This window comes from Arachis stenosperma, chromosome 2 (assembly GCF_014773155.1).
Source record: "Arachis stenosperma cultivar V10309 chromosome 2, arast.V10309.gnm1.PFL2, whole genome shotgun sequence".
Lineage (NCBI taxonomy): Eukaryota > Viridiplantae > Streptophyta > Magnoliopsida > Fabales > Fabaceae > Arachis > Arachis stenosperma.
In genome coordinates this window covers 10,603,348-10,617,543 of record NC_080378.1, presented here as the reverse complement: position 1 = coordinate 10,617,543, position 14,196 = coordinate 10,603,348, and the positions used below count along the sequence as shown (strand labels likewise).

General features: G+C 35.9%; 1 protein-coding gene across 2 annotated transcripts in view; it reads right to left on the bottom strand.

The window, feature by feature from the left end:
- The window catches only part of LOC130960509 (uncharacterized), a 32,927-nt gene extending 26,545 nt beyond the window's left edge, over window positions 1-6,382 (bottom strand). For both annotated transcript variants that reach the window (XM_057885923.1, XM_057885922.1), the window contains exons 1-2: window positions 6,166-6,382; window positions 4,287-4,355 (exon numbers count right to left, since the gene is read on the bottom strand). The gene's annotated coding sequence lies outside the window, so the exon portion shown is untranslated. The remainder of the gene's footprint in view (window positions 1-4,286; window positions 4,356-6,165) is intronic.
- Between the last annotated feature and the right edge of the window lie 7,814 nt (window positions 6,383-14,196).

Here is a 14,196-nt window from a genome sequence, read left to right as displayed (position 1 = left end):
TGAGTTCAATTATTATTTGTTTTATTTGTTGAACTATTTGATTTGTTGTTCTGAATTTCTGTTAATTGGTATGCTATTTGCATACATGCCGACTGGTAGAGGTATTTTGGATCAGGTTGCTGGTCGTGGTTGTAGTCGTGGTCAGGGTAGAGGAAAAGTTTCTTCCGATACCCTTGGGACTTTTGGATTCTCTCCCTTTACTCTGACCACTCCGGTGACGTCATGGGTCACGGGTTTAGTGAATCAACCGTTCATCATAGTCCTTAACTCCAACTACATGCCTCCGTCTACGGCGATACCACCGCCTCCTCCCGCTCAGTAGCCCATTGCCACGGCAACGCCTCCTCTAGCGACGGAAGCTGCGGCCCTGGAGTCTTTTCACGGAAGTGAGGCAGTTGATGCCCCTCTACCACCTCCCATCGTACGGTTGACCATTTTTTTTATAGCGGCACGAGATAAGTATCACTTTGAGTTTTATATATTTTCTGATTATGATTATTGCTGAAAGTTCCTGAAAATTGATTCCTGTTTAGTGGATTTAGGTTGATTTGGTTGCCTGGTTATTGTTTCCTGTTTCAATGATTATGGTTATTGCTAAAAGTTTCTGAAAATTGATTACTGTTTAGTGGACTTAGGTTGATTTGGTTCCCTGATTATTGTTTCCTGTTTCAATGATTATGGTTATCGCTGGCATCAACTCTCGTGGTGGCACATGGACATTACCGACTTTTGCGCCACTGACTTAGGGCCACGAGACCTACGACAACGACGACGACGAGGACTACCTAAATCTTTAGTGATTAGTTTTTCATTTTATTGTTTCATTGTATTAATGTACTTGACTTTTAATTTATTTGAACATTGTATTATTTATTTTAAATAATAGGTTTTCATTATTTATAAATTGACCATTAATTGTGTGAAAATTAAATTTAAATTTAAAACTAAAATTGACCATTTATTTCAAAAAAAATTGGCATTACCGTCGGATTTACCGTAGGAATAATCCGATGGTAATAGTGCGCGAAACAATATTTTTTTTGCGCCAACAATATCATTGGAAAAGTTAGCCGGTAATCAGTTGGTTTCCGAGTTGGTAATCCGTCGCAGAATCCAACGGTAATTACCATCCGATGAAAAAATTCCGACGGTAAATATTTACCGGCAAAATTTTTACTGTCTAATTATTTCCGATGGTAGTTAACTTAGGATCGAATTTTTTTCGTTTTTCCGATGGTATTCATCATTTTCTTGTAATGATAATGATTAATTATCCCAGTTAGGTTGTTTTTGTTCTAGTTTATTATCTTCTTATTGTTATTTAAGAGAATGCACAAAAGGAAATGTGATCATTCGTAATGGGTCGACAAGCACCTCTCAGGAGACCGTTGTAAGAGTCCACTGGTAGGTGTTAAGTACTTGAGTCCACTGCTAGTGAATCTGTGGACATTAGGGAGGTTACTCTGGTCAATACGGAACTACGTAGGTCTTGGAGTAAGAGATGCAGTAGCACAGGACAAGATATGTGGAGCTGGAGGCACATTACCAGCCAAAGCAGGAGGAGTTGTGTGCTCATCAGAGGTATGAGGGAGAGATCAGCTGCCTCCAATCTACCGTTCACACTCAACTCTCCAATCTCAACCAATAGAAAGGCACAGTTACTGACATGTACTCCTACATGTAGCAGATATCGAACAACTCATTCAATAGTATGCCACCCATGCCTCCTTCACCTCCACCCCCTCGTTCACATCCTTGGTCATCAATGTTGCCGCCACCAGCTCCCATCAGCAAGATGACAAATCACTAGGGGGTGGTGATGGCAATGGTTTCATCTTAGATGAGTACTTGTAGTAGAATTTTTTTTTTGTATTTTCAATTTTGATGACATTTTTATATTTATTTTTATTTGTATATTTACAACATCCTAATTTATCGATTGAATAACCGTTGAAAATATTAAATTAATTATTTTCACCACGTATTTAATTATCGACGGCATGAGCGTCATTATTATTTTATTATTGCTGTTACACTTTGTTGGTAATATTAGTCTAGAATTACTAATACATGATTTGCACGCATTTTTATCGACGTTTTGACCTTCGAAAAGGTTGAATAGCGATGGCCTGATCATCATCAGTACGGCCATCAGAACAAATTGTTCCCGCTGTAGTGTAATAACAAGAAAAAAAAATCATAAACGGTCTCTGACAATTATCTCGAGAGACAACGAGGCCCTTAACAAAAAAAAATACCCAATCCGGCCCTTGAGCTTTACTTTTATGGGACTGATTAGCCCCTGTGCCAAAAAAAGTCAATATTGTTTTTTGGCACAGGGGCTAATCAGTCCCAAAAAAAAGAGTAAACTACCATTTCTACCCACGAAAGTTGAAAACGTTGACATATCTACCCATAAAAAAAGAAAATTACCATTTGTATCCATAAAACATGAGTTCCATATAACAAAATTATCCAAACACTAAAATATCACATAAAATCCTCAAATTACCCTTATCATCATCCGCTTCATCCACCCCTCCTTTTCTCCTTCCCTGTCTCGTCCTCGCCTGAGCCAAACTCTGAGTTCAAAGGCACCACCACCTCATTTTTTTCATCACTACCATCACCACCACCACCATTATACCTCCATCATCATCTTCTTCACATAAAGCAACAATAGCAACAACAATAGAAAAGAGAACCAGGACATCTCCTTTCTTCTTTCAACCCTAAGAAAGATGAAGGCAGAATGTCAGCAGAGTCAAGAAAGGAGAGAAGAGAAATTGACTGTCTTTCTTTTATCCCATAAGCTATAAGCTACTCGACTACCAGGAGTGGAGAGAAAGAGATCACATTCTATCCTAGGGCTAGGGAGAGAGAGATTCCAGCCTTCTTCCACAACAAACAATCAAGCAGAAGGCCTGACTGTGCGCGAAGAAGGACTTCGGCCATTAGTGAAACTGCTTTCACGAGTTGTTACGGACTCAATCAATGGCGGCGACAGACGGGACGGAGCCAGCAGCAGCAAGGCGCGACGGCGGCGACAGCTCCCCCTTCCTTGGTTTTGGCTCGCATCTCCTCTTCGAGCTCCCTCAACAACGGCGATGATGATGGATAGCGGCGGCAAGTTCCCACATTGCCAGTGTAGTTTCCCTCTCCTTCTTCTTCTCTTCTTCTTCCTCGGGTGGGGGTGTGTGTAATGTCTTTATGTGTGAGTTTTGGAGGGAAAGGAGGTGGTGGCTGGGTGAAGAGGGTTAGGGTTAGAAAAGTGACTGGGTGAATGGGGTGGTAATGGGATTTGAGATTAGAAAGAGAAAGGGGGATGGCTTGAGTGAAGAGGATTAGAGTTAGAAAGGTGGCTGGGTGAAGAGTGTGGTGGTGGGATTGGAAATTAGAAAAGTGGTGGTGAAGATAAAGATAATTTAGGAATTGTAGGTAATTTTTTAGTATTTGGATAATTTTGCTGTGCAGAACCCATATTTCATGGGTACAAATGGTAATTTTCTTTTTTTATGGGTAGATATGTCAGCATTTTCAACTTTGGTAGATAGAAATGGTAGTTTACTCCAAAAAAAAAAAATCAGGAACCGGGTTAGGTATTTTTTTTTATCAAGGGTTTCATAGTCCTTTCAAAATAATTGTTAGGGATCAAATTGGGTATTCACTCTAATAACAAGCATTTGATCCAACATACAAATAATAATTATTTTAGTATTTGTTGAAACACGAATATAGTTCATCAATCAACATATGCTGGAAAGTTTTAAATGTACCTAAAATACCGGTATCTTATCTTTCTTCCTTTTTGTTTGTTTATTTCTTTTTCATCCTTTGTTATTTTGTACACACAATGTTAATATGTTATCATTCCTTAAAAGAAAATGAACATTTAATATGGTCACAAACATAAAAATAAAAAAGTAATATATAGTACATCCTAGTATTAAATATGGTCACAAACATAAAAATAAAAAAGTAATATATAGTACATCCTAGTATTAAATTTGTTTCCTTATATTAAAATCATGTTAATAATTTTTATTATAAAAAAGAATAGGGTGTAATGGTACGTATGATGTAATAAGTAACAATGAAAGTGAAAACTCAAGTGCAATCGACTTCACGTGAAGTTGATAGATGAAAATTGTTAGATGATTTGACTGATTTGACTAAATTTTCATCTAACGGCTCTCAGCTATTAACTTTACGTAAAGTTGATTACACCTGAATTTCCACCAATAACAAAACATATAATACAACTCAAAATCAAAGATAAATCTTACCGTTGAATATAGAAGCCCGCTAATCCACACTTTAAACTCACAAACAACCCTTAAACAAGAGAGTTGACCCTGAAAAAGAAAAACAAAGAAGCCCCATGAGCGAGACAAGTACTGACTCTTCAATCGAACCGATTAAAATACTAAATTACTGAATTAATGGTTCAATAAATAAATTAATAGTTAAACTGATAATATCAAATTAATTAATTAATTAACCATTTGAAAGATATTTAAATTTAACTTAGACAATATATTTTAAAAAAAAACTAGCATATATAATAAGAAGAATTATTCTAGTATATTTATGTTACAATAATTATTTGTTATAGTATTTTAAAAATTATTGTTAAAATTAAAATAATTTTTTATTATTTAATAATATTTTTTTAAAAAAATATTGTTAAAGATAAGTATTACTAAAATATAAAAAAATATTATTTTAATTTTAATAATACTTACATATTCATCGTAATTACTATAAGTATGTGCATACTAAAATTCCGCCTTTGAGAACTAAGTTTGAATCCTATCATGTCTAATTTGTAGTTAAGGCTAATTTTATAGTGTCTTTTTTATTTATTGTCTAATTTTTACTTAAGTTATTTAGAATAAAATCTAAAATCAATAATTATCTCGAAAGATAACGAGTCCCTTAACAAAAAAAAAAATCCAGCTCGGTTCTTGATAATTATTTTAAAAAGATAACGAGGTCCTTGTGCAAAAAAAAAAATTTAAGTTATTTTTTTTGGCACATGAAATAATCAATTCCAAAAAAAAATATCAAGAGCCGGATTGGGTATTTTTTTTCTTGGAGATCTCGTTGTCCTTTCGAAGTAATTATCAAGAGTCGGAAGGGATATTCACTTTATTTTTTATAATTTTTAAATATTTAAAATTTGTCAACTTTTAAACTTTTTAATTTAAAATTAATTATTTAATTTTTTTGATAATTAGATAATAACTTTTAGACACGACAGCAAATACATTTCACTTAATTGGCCACACTCACACTATCATATCAGCATAACATCAGTAAACGAGTCTTATTCTTACATGCAGTGATCTGTTCGGTTCGACCATAGTAGCTCAGGCCGGTTCAGACCGGTGACTTAAAACAATGCTATAATCCACCAGAGGTATGGTTTATTGATTTTTCAGTCTTGGATCCAGATTTGATAACAATGACTTGCTACTTATTTTTCAATCAAATATTTCACAAGTTTTATAATTCTATTAAGAACAGAAATGATAGAATAAGTTATTTATTTAAGTTTAATTTAAATATAATATTTTATATTTAAATAAAATATGCAAAAAATTATTTTATGTGTTAGATATATATACAATTAGACTTCCTATACAATAATATATAAGAAAGGATGATTTACTTTCTAATTTTCCAATGATACCAAAGTAATTATCTTTAACAAGTTCAAGTTTCAAACTAAATATTTATTGGTAAAAATTCAGGTGAAGTCAACTTCATGTGAAGTTGATACTTGAGAGCGGTTAGATAAAAATTTAGTCAAATCAGTCAAATCATCTAACAATTTTCAGGTACCAACTTCGCGTAAAGTCGACTGCACCTGAATTTCCACCATATTTATTTATAATTTCAAAATATATAGTAATATTAAGAATTATTTCTTTCATTTCTGCTTTTATCTGTCACTTTAATTATTATGTGTGGTCATCCTAGCTATAATCTCCCCACTTAGCATGCTTGCTTAGTATGTTTAAATAATCAAAACTATGGGAAAATGAAACTACAGGCAGTATGTTTAAATTGATCATCAGAGAGTAAACTTTCACTTGCTAAACAATATAAGAGTATGTATAGACAAATTATATGAATATAGAGTAGGCTGCTGGAACAAACCTCCACTTCAGGTAGATCTGTAGATGGATGACGATCACGTCATGAAGTTAATCTATGCTTCATCATTACGAAGACAACCAAACATTTTTTTATTTTTTTTGTGAGTAGGAGTGTAAGAAAGGCTAAATATATCCTAATCCTATCTGTAATCACTTCAAAGCACAGAGCACGGGGATGTGCGGAGTTGGTGAGCATTTCCCATTTTCCCTTGAAGTGATATTGTATATATTGCAGCCAAATCAAAAGATTAAAATATATGTGCTGTATTATATTATTGTTTTTGTTGGGCTATCGCTGTAAAATGTAGTATTTAACTATTTAAGTAAGTACTATATGGATGAGGAGTAGTGGAGTATATCTGTCAAATATTATATAGAAAAATGAAAGAGAGTAAGGTGAGGGTCCCAATTAAATTTTTAAATGAATCAATTAATTTTTTAAAAAAAATTAAACTAATTGTTTCATAGTATGAAATATTATATTGTTCCCCAATATTTGATCAAAGTCATAAATTATTTTCTAACGTTTTAAACGTATTATTATTTTAGTTCCAAATAGTTTAAAATGGTATCAATAATTCAATATAGTTCTACTGTTAACTTTAACAGTCAATAGTTAACAGAGCATCCTACTTGACTGTTAAGAAGCCAACGTGACACAACTGTTTAACACTATCATGGAGACAAAAAAGTAAAAAGATTAAATAAAAATAAAAAATGTACAGGAAAATAAAAGAGGGGTGGCTGCCGTTATCTTCTTCACCATAGACGGTCCTAATTGCTGCACAGGTAGGGTTTAAACCTATCACCACCTTCATTTGGTATTTGTGTTGTTATCAACGAAAATGACTTTCCAATCTTCATGCAGCAACAAGGGTCGAAGGAGAAGGATGACATGGTTTTGTGGTGAAAGACCTGTGCTCCAAACGTCGTTGATGCTGGAGAAGACCTACACACTACAAGAATGAAGAGCACAGTCTCTGTTTTGAAGGAGAAAGTGTACTATGCTAAGAAGAAATTCATGGTAGCATTTGCTTTATTTGGAGATTGTTGGGTGAATGATGACATTTTTCTTACTATACAAAAGAGTCACAAGTGTTAGGCACATGAGGCTACCATACATGTGAACTAATGGCTTTGAAGGACAGAATGTTTAGGTCTACGGGATTTGGGATTTTATTTTGGAAAAGTGTAATGTATAGCACAAGGGCTATGTGGTTTAGCAACATGAATTTGTACACCCTTTTGATGAAGAACTGAGAAATGATGTGATCCTTTTTTATATCAATTTGTGATTCATATTGTAAAATAGAATGTCAGGATTAATTAACACAAGACCAACATATGAAACAAAATTTGGCAATTTACCTACAAACTGACAATGTATCAATTTTCCATTTCATAACCATTTGAAACCAAAACATAGAGTACTAATTCAGTTGGTCCTTACATTTACCAAAATGACACAGAGAATCTAAAAAAAACATAGGATTTCATATGTGGCTCTTGACAATAGAGAAACAAACATAGTTTCTAAACCAAAATACAAAGTTTCATATGTAGCTCTTTAGAATAGAAAACAATAAAGTAAACTAAAAGATAGAGTTCCTATGTATATCATGCAACATTCTTCTAAGTCCTCGGAAGTGTTTTTGTCATATACTTGAGCACTCTCTTGGATGGGTTTTGCTGAGATAGGGAAGATGTTTAGGACTGACGGATACTTGTTGCACACTTGGACTTCTTTGAGGAGGTTTGTGACTGTTGGGAGCAAGGTTCTTGTGTTGTGCTCTTCCTCTTAGGAGGCTGTGTTGAAGTTTTTTTCTGAGTTGATATCTCTCCCTTTTGCAATGCCTTTGTGACATCTGTCCTCCCGATTGATTTCAGAATTGCCCTAGTAGCTGAGTCTTTGCATATCTATCATACAAACAAACAAGATCAAAGAAGAAGAAACAACATTAGCAGTAGCTTTCTATCATACAATCATAGAAGATCAAAGGGTTAAATATGATTTTGGACCCTAACATAGAGGCCGAAAATTTATTTCGTCTCTGACCTTTTTTTGGCCACAAAATAGTCTCGAAGGTTCCAGTTTGTTTTAAAATTGTCATTTTTATCAAATTTTTTATTTTTATTCCAAAAATACCCCTAACTAAAAAAAAAAATAAAAACGTTGAATAAGGGGGAACGAATTTGGGGGGTTGGTTCAGGAAGAAGAGGGGGGAAGGGTGAAGAGCCACCACTGCCGCTACTCGTCGTCGTCCGGTCACTGGATCTCACCGCCACTCCTCTAGGCTCGGTGAAGGTGCTCGATGGCGGTGGGTTCTGGTTCGAGGCGAGAACAAGGGAAGGCTTCAGTGGTGAGTCGAGGGAGGAGAAAAGGTCGCGCTATGATGGTGGCGCTACGGTAGCACGAAGAGAGAAGAAGAAAAGGGTTGTGGCGCTATGATGGCAATTTCGGGTGGCTCGCTGGCTTCTGTTTCTGCTTCTATTATGTTATTGATTTCTAATTATTGTTGCTTCTGGTTGCTTTTACTTCTGATTGATTACATTGTTTCATTATTGTTGTTGTTGTTGTTCTGCTCCTGCTTCTGTTTCTGCTCCTGTTCCTGCTTCTGCTTGATTACATTGTTGATTCATTGTTATTGTTGTTGTTGTTCTGCTCCTACTTCTGCTTGATTACATTGTTGATTCATTGTTGTTGTTGCTTCTGGTTCTAGTTCTGGTTCTGCTACTGCTTGTACTTGTGCTTGATTTTGGGGAAGAAGGGGAAGGAGTATTTTGGTCCAAAAGATGGTTTTAAAACTAAGTTAAACCTTCGGGACAATTTTTTAGCGAAAAAAAGGCCAGAGACAAAATAAAATTTCGGCCTCTACATTAATGACCAAAATCATACTTAACCTAAAATCAAATTATATACATGAAAGAGTAATTGAGATACCTTTTCAGCTGCAACTTCAACTTTTCTTTTCTTTGGACGTGTTCTCTTGTTATGGCCTAAACGAAAACAATATGAACACTTTTGTTGTTGCTCCTCTCTAGACAATGTTAATTGTGGTCCATTACTTGAGATCTCATTACCACTCTTGTTCCTACTTTTCTTAGGCCTTCTAATAGGTTTTTTAAACACTAGGGCCAGCACATCATCATATTGTGTTCATTTCCCAGAGATTAGGACCATTCACACAATATATCACATGTTGGTAATAACAACTAACATATGTGTCTTCAAGATAACATTTATTCACATAGTCATTTACTTGAAAACACATTTTACTTATACAAATCATTGCATGTTCAAATGGGTATCCTGTCAGTTGAAACTTTCTACAAGAGTATTCATGATTTTTCAAATTTACCACAAATTTATCTCTATTGCCATGAGTGCTATACACCTCATACTTATCTCTCGGAGTATATACAACTATCCACTCATCACCTTTATCTAATTCCTTTTCAATTTTCTTCTTATTTTTAGCAAAACAGAATCTGTGTAAGTGTTTATGCTTTCCTTGTTATCTGTCCATGTATTCATTAAGTACACCCTAATGTCTTTTAACATAGATACAATGGATTTTTTCCTAGCCTCTACTATCACAGAATTAAAGAATTCACACAAGTTATTAACCAGGGCATCACATTTAGGGATAATAGAGAGCCTGGACTTGCTCCAATATTTTGCGGAAAATTTTGCCAGGTGATTATAGGCTTGCTGATCATGCTTGTGAATGTCACTCATTCTCCTTTCCCATTATTGAACATATGTTGCTTTAGAAGCTCTCCACATCATAAGCTTCAGCTGAATTCTTGGAAATCTTTTTCTGAAATTGTTATACAAATACCTAACACAAAATTTGTGCTCTATTCTAGGCAGTAATTGATCAAATGTTGGTATTAGATCCTAAATAGAATACAATGTTAAACAAAATATCATTCAATTAGTACACAGGACACAGACCAAGAATATAATAAAGTCCAGGATACAATACTTTTTGTTGGTCACATGTGAAGATACATTGTCTTATTCTGTCAACTCCAAGTCATCATAGAGGCGAGTCAGAAAGCAAGTCCAAGAATTCTTTGTCTCTACCTCTACAACACCATAGGCAATTGGTAATATTTGGTCATTTAGATCCCATCCATAGTTGTCAGTAGTTGTCCACCAAAATGAGTCTTGATGAAGCATCCATTAAGACCAACTATGCTCCTACACACCAAGAAGCTCCTCTTGCAAGCATCCAAACTGATGTATAGTCTCAAAAGTTGGTCTCATATCCTTCCCGATGGTGGTCTTTCTAGTGCAAACTCTAGTGGTCTGTAAACTTGAAGATGAACAAAAGATCATAATTACACCTCAACAATTCATGATAGTGGTTATGCAGCCTCTTATACTATACAACATATGTACCATTTATCTCATCTAGTGTTAACTGCCTCACTCTAGTAGCATTGGATTTAGTGAGATCAACATTCCATTTGCAGTGACATTTCTTCACCAAGGTTGTCAACTTGATCTTGGATTTTTGACGAATTGGATTTTTGACGGTTTAGAATTTTCCAAATGAAATCTCGTTGTAAAGTATAGTTTCTAAACCAAACAATAATCCTTTCATACAAAAGATTGTTTGTCACAAGTAACAAACCCCTAAATTTATAAACCGAAGTATTGAAACCTCGGGTCGTTCTCCCTAGGAATTACAATAAAGTGTCTTGTTATTGGTTGTGATTTATTTATGGGGTTTTGATAAGAGGCATGAAAGATAAATGGTAAGAAAGTAAACTAATGGCTAAAAAGGTCTTGGCAAGGGTTGGTAGTCAAGGATCTCTATCCTAATCACTAACCACAATATGAGAATTGGCAAGGATTAATCCCATTAAATCATCCTCTAACTAGTAGTAAAGGAAAGTCAAATGAGCTATATCAATCCTAGTCCATAAGTCCTAACTCTCCACCAATTCAATTAGTGAGAACTAGAGTCAATGGCTCCCAATCATCAATCACTTGGACATTAGTAACTCAAGAGTTCCTAAGTTACCTTTCCAAGCCAATAGTATAAAATTCTACTCTAAAATCCAACCAAGCATTTCATCAAACACTTGGAAGGCATAAAAGGAAAGCATAGTAAATTGCAAGAAAAGTAAATCAACACTACTCAATTACAAGGAATTAACAACAACAAATCAAAGGAAACACATTTATTAAGAATTACCTTTTATTGAATTGAAAGAATGTAGAAGGAGCAATTCTAGATCTACAACAAAATCTAAGAACAACATAAAGGAAATTATAACAAAAGAATAGAAGAAGATTGAATGTAGCAACATAGAATTGAAATGTAGAAGTAGGAGAAAGCAAAGATTAAAACCTAGATCTAAGAACTAATTACCTAATCCTAATCCTAATTCTAGAGAGAAGAGAGAGCTTCTCTCTCTAGAAACTACCTCTAAACTAATCCTAATGAGTGTGTATGAACTAATGAGTTCGAATCCCCTTTTCTCTTCAATCCGTGGCTTTAAACCCTAAACCCGAGAGTTGCGCGTACGCGTCATGTACGCGGGCGCGCGGGTGGGGTTGTGCCAAAGGCACAACGTTGGCGTAGCATGGGCGTAACTCTCTGGAAAATGTACCAGGAGAGCAGAAGGCATTATCGGCGCGCGCGCGCATAGTGTGCTTGCGCGTCAAACCGCAAGTTGCCAAAAGGGCGCGTACGCGTCAGATGTGCGTACGCGCGAATTGAATTATGCCTTAGGCCCAGTTTTCGCACCGTGCAGGCCTAACTCTCGGGTTAATGCATGGAAGGTGGAACTTCTCAACCGACGCGCACGCGCGCACGGCGCGCTCGCGTGGGTGGTTAAAAATGCTCAATGTACGCGTACGCACGCAGTGCGCGTACGCGTGGATGGCGCTCTGTTTTTCAAAATATTTTTTTTCTATATTTTTGCACCAATCTAAGCATTCTAGACCTCCAAACGGCTACCACAATACCATCAAACCTTATTTGACATACTAAACTACCAATTAGACCCATTAAAACAATCAAAACAAGAATTTAAACTAATTCTACCAATATGTACAAAAAGAGAAAAATGAAAAGAAGTTACCATGGTGGGGTGTCTCCTACCTAGCACTTTTGTTTATTGTCCTTAAGTTGGACTTATGGGGAGCTCCTCTCAAGGTGGCTTGTGCTTGTATTCATCTTGGAACTTCCACCAATGCTTGGACTTCCAATAAGCTCCATCATTCAAGATTAATATCTCCAAGCTTTGATGGAGTTCTTCACAAACCATGGGCTCCCAATGTTGATCCTCATGTGTTCCCGGATCCCATATTTTGTCTTCACACCCATCTCCAAGTTGATTATCATTAATCCATGTGGGTGGTGAGCAAGGTGAATTCTCAATAGAGTGACCAAACATCCTTCTAGACCCAAGCAATCTAGTTCTACACCAACTCTTACAATTAAGCTTTGAGTATGCAACCATAACGAACCTAGAATGATATTTCAAACCACTAACCATCTTCTTTTTACTCTTAAAGCCACAAATATGTCTTAGTTGACCATCCGTCTTAAGCAAACCATATTCAAGGGGAATAATAAAGCTTAAGTATACAGAATTTACCCACTTGAATGAAAAGATAGATGGTGGTGGCTTGGGGAGAGGTATCTCCAATGTGCTAGCGAGCTCTACTCCCTTGTATTCTTCCTTGTCAATTTCCACCTCTTCATAAACTTCTTCATTTTCAATCCTTTGTTCATCATTTTCATCTAGCTCTTCTCCATCACTCAAATCATAAATTGGAGGACGAGAGAAATCTACCTCCACATCACTTTCAAATTTATTGGGAGAAGGTTCTTCAAATTTAAAGGATTTTCCACCAAGAAAGTTGGATGCATGATCTTCATCACCAAGGGAACTCAATTCTTGCTTCATTCCTTCCAAGTCTTCATTCAAAAATTGTTTTGGAGGTTGTGCACTTTCCTCCTCAACATCAAATTCAATCTTCTTGGAGGGGTTTTCTTCAATTCTAAGTTCCCAAGAGGGTTCCGCATCTCCTAAGTCTTCAACCACTTCTTCCCCTTCTTCAATGGCCATAGGTTCCTCCAATTGTTCTAACACAAAGTAGCATTCCTCACTCTCCACCGGAGTTTCCAATCTCTCCTTCATGCTATGCTTTTCAATTGATTCTCCACATGTAACCATGGGAGTGCCTTGAGTACTCAAATATTGGGAGACTAAATTGCTTACTACCTTGGTCAAAGTAGCCATAAATTCTAGTGTCTCCCTTTGCATTTCTCCTTGCCTTTGAAGTATAAGGCTAAGGATTTCATCCATTGAAGATTGGAGTGGATAAGAGGGTTCATTGTCTTGGAGAAAGGGTTCATTATAGGAAGGTGGTTCTTCTTGGTAAGGTGGTGGTGTGTATTGAGGTGGTTCTTGGGAGTAGTAATCTTGGAATTATGGTTCCATGTATGGCTCATATGGTTCAAAAGGTGGTTGGTGTAGTGGATATGAATCATGGTCATATGGAGGTGTTTGGTGAAAATAGGCTTGAGAGTGTGGTTGAGGTTCATGTTGAGGATATGACTCATAGGAATATGGTCGTGGTTCTTGAAAGTCACAAGGAGATTCACCATAGCCATTGGATTGGTATGCATCATAGAATGGCTCTTCTTCATAGTGCATTGGTGGAGGTTGTTGCCATGAGGATTGATCATAAGCATATGGCTCCTCCCACCTTTGATTATCCCATCCTTGATACATTTCTTCATTGTAATCTCCACTTCTTACAATATAGTTGTAACTACACTCATAGCCAGTATGAGAATTCATAGTGGAAAGAGAAAACAAAAATCAAAAGATAATAGAAAACAAGAGAAATAAAATTCTACAACTAGCAAATAAAGCAAAGAGCAAGATATTTACACTATTCGCATATATACAATAACCAATAACATAACACCATTGCAATTCCCCGGCAACGGCGCCATTTTGACGAATTGGATTTTTGACGGTTTAGAATTTTCCAAAT